At 39.9% G+C, this 11,635-nt stretch overlaps 1 protein-coding gene across 9 annotated transcripts in view; it reads right to left on the bottom strand.

Annotated features, from left to right (window-relative positions):
* Positions 1–8,222, bottom strand: part of MBNL2 (muscleblind like splicing regulator 2) — a 92,909-nt gene extending 84,687 nt beyond the window's left edge. For 2 of the 9 annotated variants that reach the window (XM_029960934.1, XM_029960936.1), the window contains exon 1: positions 7,808–8,222. The gene's annotated coding sequence lies outside the window, so the exon portion shown is untranslated. The remainder of the gene's footprint in view (positions 1–7,807) is intronic. The other 7 variants (XM_029960933.1, XM_029960937.1, XM_029960938.1 and 4 more) reach the window with 5 other exon arrangements.
* Positions 8,223–11,635: the final 3,413 nt, after the last annotated feature.

The following is an 11,635-nucleotide window of genomic DNA, read 5'->3' as shown; positions in this document are numbered from 1 at the left end:
TAAAACCTTATCACCTACAAACGTGTTTACAGGCAACTGTCAATTTTTATTAAGGAGTACAGTTCTGACAATGGTAAGGAAAAGCTAGAAAACACAAATTCTAAAAGCTCAAAATTAAGCAAAATAAAAACAAATGAATCATCTCATCTTTGTAACCTGATGATTTTTGTGGAACTTAGCTACTGTAATGACATAGGTCTTATGGATGTTAAAAGAAATTTATTTTAAAAGGATAGTTAAAAGGGCTAAACATCTGCAGACAGTATGAAGACTGAAGTCAGAGCAAACGTTCAGAGTCAACAAATTCTACAAAAGCCCCCAAATCCAACAAACTCACAAGATTAAATATGTTTTTACTTCTAATAATCTACTGTAATTTTCATAATTAAGTTTGCCAACAGCTTACCTTCTCTGCTTTGCAACATAACCATAAACAATAAGATAGTTTGCAGTTAACATAAAATTTTTGCTAAGTCATACCAGAAGCCGACTGGGAAGAGTTACAAAAGGATCTCATAATAATGAGTACACTGGATGGTAAAATGACATCAGTTTAACATAATGATAGGCAAAAATAATGCAGATGAGGGGAAAAACAGACGAGCAACGAATAGTATATACACAACACTAGGTTCAAACAAGACACTGCTACAGAGGAAAGATCATATGGACATTACAGGCAATTCGATGAAGACTTCTGCAAAATACTCAGCAGTTGATGGAACATAAAGCAAGTAAAACATTTGGCATTATCAAAGGAAAACAGAAAAGAATTACACTACTGTGTATAGTCATGGAGCATGTAACTCTGGAATGATAAAAGAGTCAGAGAACAGCAATAGCACCATCAGCACTACGGAAAGGCTTACATATACAAAGAGACAACAGTGAGGCTTTTGACAACAGAAAGAATATGAAATTCATACAGACTGATGACAAAAACCACTAGATTTTGACTAGGACGTGGGGAGCCACTCAGTGTTTTACCAGCGGGGAAGCCACACAAAAGACAGCTATCTCTGCATACAGCAAACCACACGAGGGTGAAGTTAAATGGCAAGCGATGTGCTGAAGGTCAAAAACGTGAACAAGTTAAAAAATAACTTTTCAGCTTAAAAATCAGATTATTTAAATAGTCATCAGAATCAACACTGTCTACTATGGTCGAGAAGGAAAGCCCTCCTCAGTAAGCCTCTCACCCCTGGTGACTTGAGCCATGTGGCAGTCAAGGCACACACTGCTGTCCTCAGCTTACCCTTCTGCCTTCTCCACCTCAGGATGGCAGCTCCTTACAAGCAGTGTAGTTCTGCAACCAAAGATGGCTACAGGTCCATAGGGACACGCTGATCCTCAAGTCCTCCTGTGAGAAACTCAACACTTTCATCTCCTGTTTCAAACAAACGGATTTCACAGGTGGCAGACTCATCCTATCTAGCTTCGAGCAGTTAAATGCATCACTGGTGACCAAAAAGCATGATCTCCTTCACTGTCCTCATGCCATTAGGGAGACAGGCACCTCCAGATGATGATATTCAGAACATGAAGGCACTGCTTTATCTCCTGGGGCCACCACGAAGCCATCTAGTCTGACCTAACTGGACGGACATATGCCACACTGCCACCCAAGGACTGGCAGGTAACACCAGCGACTGTGCCACCTGCTCTGCATTCCAGAGGAATGATTTACCAACTTGGGAAGCAAACAAACCCTTGCAGAAACACATTTATTCTCAGGCCTTATTCCCTTGCCTTTTGGTTGTGTCCTCCTCTTCAAGAGACTGGGGAAAGAAGTTGGGACAGAACAAGAGTGGAAAACCAGAAAGATGAAAGGGACTGCACCCCTAATGCCCCATGGAAGTGTCCAAAGACTTCCAGCTCCAAGGGCAAGGTCCAGGTGATGGATTCAGTTCCAAGTATTGCTCTCCAGCTTCTCCCCTAGAGATGGATGTTGTGGCTTCTTACCACTTAGGACCTTTTACAGCAAAGATTAAGCTGATGGTTTGTTCCCCGCTGGCGTCTCTACTTCAAAGAGCTGCTACTGTGGATACTAAAGCCTTTGAAAGTGGCCTCACTGCACAAAGTCCTGAGCATTAAATGAGGTCTTTAAAAAAAAAAGGGGTGGGGGGGAGGGAGAAGAGAAAGTGCACTGGCTTTATAAACACATCAGTGGGTCCACTTTCAAAGCTTTTCATGTCTTCTCTAATGTGGAAACGAAAATCTTGGGGTTTTTAGCCGCACTCCACCCCCCACCTCCCCCAACACCCTCTGTAAAATTAGGGCAATAAAACAACCTTGTCCCAGCGTTAGCAGAGGGGAACTAAAATACACAACAGAACTGTAAAAAAATACACATGAAGCAAAAAAGTTTTTAAACACAAGCCCTAGAACTCCAGGACAGTGGCGTGCCGTGCTGTCAGAGCATGTTCAGCATGCCAATAAGGACTGCAGCACTGCAATCTCCAGCACCACCAGCCCACGCACCGGCATCCTTCTCTGCAAAAGACTCTTGCCGGTGGGAGGAGGTGCACCCCAGGCCCCACTGAGTTTTGGCTAACAGGGTGAGGTGATGAAGGTGGGAAAGCTGGTGTTGGTCTCCTCATGGCAGACAGAGGCTGTAGCTGGGGATGTTGTACCACAGGCGAACACAGCCATCACGGAAATCCCATATATGTTATCGCAGTCTTTTAAGTAAATAAGAGTGAGACAGTGCTGAAGTCCTGAATCATTAACTGGGTGCAGAGGTACACTCCTGCCAGTGCTGAGCCCCCCTGCCCCACCAGAGGCACAGTCAGAGGTGTCTGCTGACAAACCAGTACAGCTTTAAGCTTGAAAAATGCATATAACTGCTGATAACAGCACTGCAGACAGCCTGAAAAGTGGAAAGAAATACCAAAAAAAGATAAAAATGGACTAAAACTGGGCTTTGCTGTCCAACAAGGCATATACTTTCCCCATCTTGATTTCAGGAGCAGTGTACACAGAGAGCTGCCGAAAGAGAGTGTCAAGGCACAAACCCGACATGCTGAAACCTTGCATTGAAAAATCATCCTGAGTGCTTGAAAGTAATGGAAATGTTGCCACTTGGCAATTTTAGGTTAATTTTAGGCTAGGTTCAAAACACTGCGCATAATACCTATAAAGTGCAAAAATCATGACAGCTTCAGGAAATTAGAGGGTGGGGGGCTGCACCATTCAGTATATCTGAAGAATATATAACAGAGCATTTTGGTAAAAAAGCACCAACAACATTAAACTCCTCAGAAACTCAAGGAAAAATGTATTCAGTCTGGATAGGAGAGAATGCTAGAGGGTTAAAAAAAATTAAATTATTTGTTAGGCCTAGGTCTTAAAAGTGATGAAACACAAAAAACATACTGAAAAGCTGCCTTCAGAATTCCCACAAGAAACCCAAAACAAAACAAAAAAACATCTCTAACCAAGTCTTAGCTTCCTCCTTCCATAAAACTACCAAGGGAAAACACTTCTGCATTTTTCCTTACTCGTACTTTCTAATTCTGCCTATAGTCAAAGGCACTGTACTCCCCGTAGGAGAGAAGATTTTACAGCACATGAACTTCCAGACTGACCTGGTCTCTATTTATGAGTTCAGCAATATGCAACACCCAAATCTTCCCAAAATGCTGTTTATCATCCACTCAGAAACTGATAAAAATAAATCATTGATCTAAATAGAAAAAATTAATAGACTCTGATATGAACCATCTGTTCCTATTTCTGGATCCATTTCTTTATGCAGCGATTGTACCACTAAATCCCTCCCCCTGTCTTTATTAGCTATTGTTTCTGTCTTACAAAAATCACGAAGATGAAAAAACATTTTTATGAGTGTACATGTATTATGTATGTGCATATGCATCTGTCAACATATATCTGGGTAGAAAAAGGGGGGGGAGAAAAAAGAAATTTTAAAAAAAGAATAATAATAATAATTTAAAAAGAAGAGTGTGAACCTCTGTGTTTATCAATTTGTTTACAGCCGAGCTCTTCTAACTGGCAAAGTTTCAGGTATCACAAGCCCCCCAGGTCTTTTCCCAGACCTAAGACTCCAGGAATCCTGCAAATCTTCTGCAGAAGCAGCAAGCTGCACACTGGCAGTTCTCAACAGCTTTAGTAATCATCAGTAGCACAGAGTCCCCGAAAAATTAGTATTTCTTTGTGTCAGTTATAAGGATGTTCAATTGAATCCCCTGTTAGGTATGTTCTTCAAATTTCACATCCCTGAAGTTTTCCTTTTTTAGCATGCTTGAAATATTGAACTAAGAACTTGACATTATTGGAGGGAGAGCTTGGTGTTTCAACGGCCTTATTACAAAAGAATAATAAAAAAAGTGGAAATTAAAAAGTTGGCAGATTCTAGAAAGGGGCTGCATAACTTCTTTCTCCTCCTGTACTCTCTATTCCAAATAGAGCCAAAAAGTTTTCTTCTAAAAGAAGACTTTTTAAAAAGAAGACTCCGTATATCAATAACCAACAACTGTCACTGCATTTGCTAATAATGTATAAGAAGATTAGTTTAATTAGTCAAGCAGTTAATACTGCTATTATTTGAACTAGTTTTCAGGACTGACACTCTCTTGAAATTAGTTTTATATTCCTCAGGCTATAGTTTCAGTCTGTTTACAGACCAGTTACATTGCACTGGTTCACATTAGTTAACCATAACACATTGTATTAAACATATCAAATTAGCTTCCCAATCAAAGCTTTTAAAAAGAAAATACATACTAGTAAGTTTTAAAGCAAGTGATTTTATTCTCTTTTGCTATAATTTTGTAACAGTCATATGCATAAAAAAAGTGAAAAAATAATTTGGCTTAAAAAAAGGTGTTTCTTGCCTGGAAGAGGAAAAAAAAAATCCTCAAAGTCAGAAATTTCTAGTAACATTAGGAATCAAGGTATCACTGATAGCTATCACATGAAATTTAAATCTTAGCAATGTGTCTAATGATTTAGAAAATTAAAACTGTATGCAAAATCATTAGTAAGGAATTCTAATTGAACACGAAGTCTTTTTCTCATCTCTCAATGCTGTAAAAACTGAATATTTTACAGAGCTTTTACAAATAAACACAGTACAGACTATTCCTAACATACTTGTGAGCAACACAGAAGATGAATTCACAGCAGAGGTGAGACCTGAGTGCCTGAAATCCCACGTAACATTAAGAGCCATTTTTCTTGCTTAGGAAAAAAAAAATTGTAGCACACAATTATCTTACATTTCTGTAAAATATACACTTACAAATTAAGAACTTGATTTGACTTTATAAACACTCTATAGTCAAGCACCATACTTCAGGACCTGTAACTCATTAGAAAATTCTACCTCAGAAAAATGAAGAGACTAATTCTAAACAAAGTAATTATTCCTTGAAAACAGACAGACTGCACACAGTAAGACGTTATCACACTAATAGCTCTGACGAAATCCACAGAGCAATTAAGCTAAATGAAAAGAGGTATCAGAATGTGGTCCAAAACACTTTTGACACCAACTATTTACATAATAAATGTAAATACAGAATGTTTACTACTACCTCTACCCTCCAAGATGAAGGTTCACTTACCTATCCATGTAAAGTACTACTATATATACACCTTAATCAGGAAGTATTTTTTAAAATCCTTTTGTCACTTGATTGTCTGTCAGTAGTTTGACTCAAACTATTTGTCTGAGTGATGAATGCAAATTTGCACTTTGGTAGTCAGGCATAAAAAGAATAACTGTATATATTTTGATCTCCAAGGTATGAAAAACAGCCATTTAAACCATTTGAAAGTAAGAGACTGCCTCAAAACAGGAGACTGAAAAGTTTTCTCTGAAAGCTTTGTGTGAAAATTGTTTTATTTTCAAAAATTGTTTGTTTGCCTCACATTTTATAGCTTGAAAAAGATTATTTGACTTGCTTCTAATTATTAGTCTTTGCTTCACAAGCTTAACAGAGTGCACACAAACAACGTATTTAAGCATCAATAGTGATAGACAGCTAAATATACTTATCCATATCCTATGGATTTATAATAATAATGCTCTGCATCCTGACATGTGTTCTCCTCGTTAGCAAAGCCTGAAATTCTCAGAAGAAATGAGGCTGATTTTATTTAGAAGATGTAGCATTCAAAAATGACCAGCTCATGAACTGAATACATGCCAACAACCTTGCTGCAGGTCTTCAGCAAGTACCTGGCCAGGGAGCAGGGAAATTGTATCGACCTCCTCTGAGCAAAGTCTGTTGTGAGGAGTCAGGAGGTGACATCGTCATTCTGAGCACTTGTCCTGTATTTCTCCTTGAAAAACAGGAGAGGTGATGGACAGTTGGTCTAGAAGGGCCTACTTAATGCAATACTTTTAAAACTAGTGTAACTCATCCCTAGGATAAAAGAAGTCTTGAAACTTTCCCAAAAATTACATCAATGAAAGGTTTTCTAGGCAGTAAAACATTCTTTTACCTAATTTCTCTTTAAGACATTGATCTTTAGTCTTCCTCAGTTCATACACTTTTCTTTTTCCTACCAATGTCCTATTTGAATAAATACACCTATATGCAAGGTTCATGGCTATTACAGGAGAAATAAGATGACAACATTTTCTAGCTGTCTCACCAACTTTTACTCTTAGGAAAAAGAAAAAACTAAAAACTCTATTACACACTGTACATATAAACGATGCTTCTATAATCCAGCTGAAGTCAGCATGTTAATTCAGGTCTCTAACTGGGTGAAATCCTGAAAGGTATCTAGCACTATCAATGCATATGGCAGTCTGAGAAAGCTGAAAAGGCTTCATCACATCCCAGGATGAGGAAATGTTCTCAGATCCCTCCTGCAACATGATGGTAAAGTTTGCTTTCCATCTAACAAATAATAACAGCTAATAACTACACTATTCTTCCAGAATTTCACAGACTTCTGCCTAAACATCTCTTCCTTCTCTCAAGAGCATTTAACATAAATCTTAACCATTCCTCCTTGAGGCTCCTCCCCTGCAAGAAAGTTGGTATGCCTTAGCACAGTGAAATCATTGCTCTAAAAGCCAGCCTGCTCATTAAATTATTCTGCTAGCTGTGTGTTCCCTCATTAAAAATGTATAAAGATCAGATAATTGCAGCACATATTATTAACCTTGTTTTCCTTCCTTTCATGTACAGGTTCTGTTTTGCTGCTAAGACAAAGACCTGGAAAGGACAGGGGAAACACTCAGCTAAACTACAATATGAAAAACTCTTCCAGCTTTCCTTCAAGACCACAAGGAATCACAGTGCAGTCAAAAATGCCCATACTTTTACCACAGGGTAAAATACTGTAATCTCATCGTATGGCTCCTTCAAGTCTAAAACAGGCAGTCTTGGCTTTAGTTAAAGCCTCCAATAGGGAATTATTTAGATCAGCCAGTCTAATTCAGCTAAATCTTCAAACATAGCTGCTATAAACTTCACAGATTTCCAGGCTGACTCCTTCTCCTTCTTAAAGCTAGGCAGCACTTCCAGAAAACAACCCAGCTAAAAATCCAATTAGGGTAGCAGCATTTCTGAAACATACTGACCTATTTCTTTTTTTACTTGTGTTAATATGCATATACTCATGTTCTATTTCTGAAGAGAGCTATTTACACTGGAAATTAATACCCTTCGAAAACAAGTTACCATAAAGTCCACCTATTGCACCCAAACAGAATCTATTCACCAGAGTAGCACTGTTTCCCCGACTCCCCCAAGCAACACATACAGTATGCAGCATACTGCAGCAAACTCTTTAAACATTCGATAAAAGACAAGGATCCTCCTACCTTGTTTAGCCCTGTCTATTCGACACATTCCCAACGTCAACAGGAACATCTGATATAAACAAACAGCCATATCTTTCCCATCGCATCATGGTAACTAATTCTCACGTGAACGATGAGCAGCCTGTAATATTTTTTTTTTTTTCCTCAGAAAGCCTTGTGCCTTATCTGGGGATTTTTCCTCAGATGATGAAGCAGAGACACAGCCTAAACTCTGTTGCTAAAAGACTGCAGCCCTTCCTTCTCACAGAGCCCTCCCAGCATATGGTAGCCAATCACACCCAGCTTCGTCAGCCCTACTGCTCTTAAACTGATCCTAACGGGATGATTGACACAGCAACACAGCACTTCTAATGTGTAAAAACAATGCATCCATACCAATGAACCAGGAATTTCCCTCGCGCAGGGAAGGAGTTTTACTGGTGAGGTAAAGCGATACCTCCATGAAATAACATACGCAGCAAAAACAAACAATTCCCTTCCCCTCCACTGCAACAGCAGCTATACCTTTTCTTGCACAAGGATTTTCAAGGCTTTTGCTAATTGTAAATGCATGCACAAACAATGTTTCTGAAACTGCAAAACTGCAATGATGCTGTTTTGGCTGTAAAGATGTGCACCATAATATATCAAACCATAATGTGCAGCCAAAACACACTCCAATTCACGCAGTAATATTCTCATTTTAATACTGCATAATCTTATGTGCAGCGCCTGCAATTAACTGCAATACAAGCGTAACAACTTACTGAACATTTCAGACCGGTTGTTGGGGACTGCAGGTATGGGATGCTTCTCAATGAAAACACCATCCAAATGATGGTGCTTTAATTCATATCAGCAGCAGACAATTCACATCAGCAGCATCTAAACTGCAGTTCGTGCAATTAGCTCGCAACTAATGTTCATTTGTATCAAGGTTCTGGCATAAGGACTATGATACCAGTTGCCATTTTCAAGTCAAGCTGTGGGCAACTCGACACACTTCGTGCACAAGGTCTGCTGTCAATCAGTTCTCCCACAAATTTTACTGAAGTTTTAAAACACGAGAACAAAGCAGCCAAGGATTATTGAATAAGAGCTGCAATTAAGAAAAATACAGAAAGGAACTTAAAGCTGAAAGTCAGTCTTTATCCAGAAGGGGATAAAGATTCAGTGCAACACTACTTTAGACAGCAATTTAGGCAATTCAAACCATTACACAAAAAAATGTGTAAAACGTGTTTAAAATGCCACTAAAAGTTTAGAAATATGAATAGACAAGAGGAAAACAAAGCTCTCATTCACTGGCAGCTCTGTCCCAAGGCCCCATTGTTTCCTATGGACTATTTTGCATATTATAAACACAGCTTCCCAAAAATCCATTATTCCTCTATCCTGTAAGCAACAACTCTCCTTTGGGCTCCACCATCTCCCACCCAATTTGTGAAAACCCTCCCCTTCCAGGCACGGATGAAACATGCTCCTGCTGAGAAGACTCCTGCCAGCCAGCCCTTGTTTTCAATTCAATCACCCCCTCCATTCTGCTCTATTCTGCCCTATATAAAAAATCCCAAACAACGCCCCTGCCCTCTGCTCCCCCCCAAAAAACCCCAAACACATAAACAGTTGATTCTAGTGGGTTCAGGAGACCCTGGGGACAAGGGTGGTAACTCCATCCGTTATTAAGATGGCTTGGTGCATCTTGTCGGGATTTTCCACATTCTTTTGACTTTGCCAAACTTGAGCTACCCTTGTTAAAATTTTCCATGCTGGACATCTGCTGCAGGATTTTTTTTACTTTTCTGCCAAAACACAGTTTGCCTATTTCTGAGTTAGCCTAGACAAAACCATGTTCCTCTGCTATCCTTGTAACTTACTCACTGAGGAACTCTGGCTCCTCTGCCCATGTTGGGGCATTCTTGAAATTTGGCAAAGAGCTGATCTCTTGCTTTTTTTGGGTTTGGGGTTTGATTTTTTTTTTTTTTGTTAAAATCAAGGCTGCTTTTTTGCTATGCATATGAAAATATTTTCCTATTTGAACAAAGCTTTGAAACCTGCAAGCATTCAGCTGACTCACAGCATCTTTTTGGTTTTTGTTTCTGACCTCTACAGTGCAAACCTCAGAAAATGTTCTGCAGTGAGCGTCCGTCTCCTTCAGCCATCCGTCCGCATGCGGTTGGAAAGGCACCAGCCCCACAGTGCGACTGAGCATGTAATGGGCTCAAGTTACAGGAGATTAGCAGGATTTCCCCTGTAACTGCTGCTCCCATCTGCCAGAGACCAGACATTGGAGCTGACAGCAGGAAGACAATCTCGCCTGTTGCTCTCATGACCCTTCGGCTGGTGCCCCAGGGACATGCATGAGACCAGCACACGGCAGAGGGGGTGTCAGAAAAGGCCGGTGGGCCAAAGCATGGCATGAAGCTGGGCAGAAGAGGGAGAGACAGCAAATGAGAGGGAAAGGGAGGAGGAGACGCAAGAGACAAGAGTCTGGAAATCCTGGATCTGGTCAAGCAGAAGGTTACAACACAGAGGAAGATGATGCCCAAACCAGAGAAGGAAGAGTAAGCAGCACAGGCACCACCAGCCACCAGGAGCCATCCATCCTCTCCACAGACCACATGCACATACCCCAACATGTGGCAAGATCTTCCGTGGTCTGTTAGTTTGCCTCTAAAGAGGGAGGAAACTTGCAAGTTACCTCAACCCCTAACCCCCCAAACCCAAGACAAGTCACTAACACAACCCCTCAAAAGGTGAGGGTTCAGCACTGCCTCCGCAATCCTATTTCAAGTGCCACTGCTTCACAGCACATACACTGGTCTTCAACCACTGTAGAGCTTTAACTGCAGTCAAACGGGGTTGAGGTGCTCCCAGATACAATCCCTAGGACTCCTGAATCAAAACCACAAAACTAGCAGCCACACAGATCCTTGTTATTATGGGTTATTATGTTTTAGATCCTCTTATGCTAAAGGATCAGAAGCCCCTCAACTCAATAGGGAATGCCAAAAAAATATCACATCCCATTTGTGGACCTTTTAGCTAGGACTCATCAAAAAGCTCAAGAGAAAATGTATGCTCTTTCTCAAAAATGGCACTTGAGTAGTGCCATAACAAGGCATGAATTCACGGACTAAAGAAAAAGGTATTTTTAAAAATAATTGCTCTGTACATTGAGCAGTTAATTGTTCCAAAGTGACTGATTCCAAATGGAGATATGCCCATGCGCCCATTCATTTCCCACATCGGTTACAAAGAAAAAGGCCAAAATTTCAATTTTCAAGCCGATTTATACAACCATATTATATATTTCATTGCAAAACAACATCATCTTAGAGAAGCTGAGAAATTCAGATGTCAAACTCAACAAAGAATAACAAACAAAGGTAAATTCCCAACTCAGAAAATGCCATCTGCTCTGCTTCACGTGCTCCTGTAATTAATGAATCAAGGGGGAAATGCTGCTAAAGGTGACTATTACGCACAATTTTCTGAATGATGTTGATATAACTTTTGGAGAAAAGGACAATTTTGGAAGTAACAAAGAGGAGGAGAACTGAAAAATGCAGAACCCACACAGTTGTTTTTCCTTCTTTACTCTTGAATCATAGTGATTAGATCTAATTCCAGAAACAACAAAACTTGTCAATTTAAAGGGAGTTCTGCAAGAAGTGTGGAGCATATGTAACACTAACACTGAAGTCACCAAGCAATTTAAGTGACATTCAGTGTAACAGATAGATGATTTTGAGCCTTGCACAGATGACCTATGGCAACAGTGACATTTTGGTAAGTTCAGCAATGATAAAAAGAACTGCAAAACTATTTCCTGTGTCAGTAATAGAC

The sequence above is a fragment of the Manacus vitellinus genome, unplaced genomic scaffold, assembly GCF_001715985.3.
Source record: "Manacus vitellinus isolate BGI_N305 unplaced genomic scaffold, ASM171598v3 scaffold_2_pilon, whole genome shotgun sequence".
In the NCBI taxonomy this organism is placed as follows: Eukaryota; Metazoa; Chordata; class Aves; order Passeriformes; family Pipridae; genus Manacus; species Manacus vitellinus.
The sequence above is the reverse complement of the archived record's forward strand: the minus strand, read 5'-3'. Positions and strand labels throughout refer to the sequence as shown.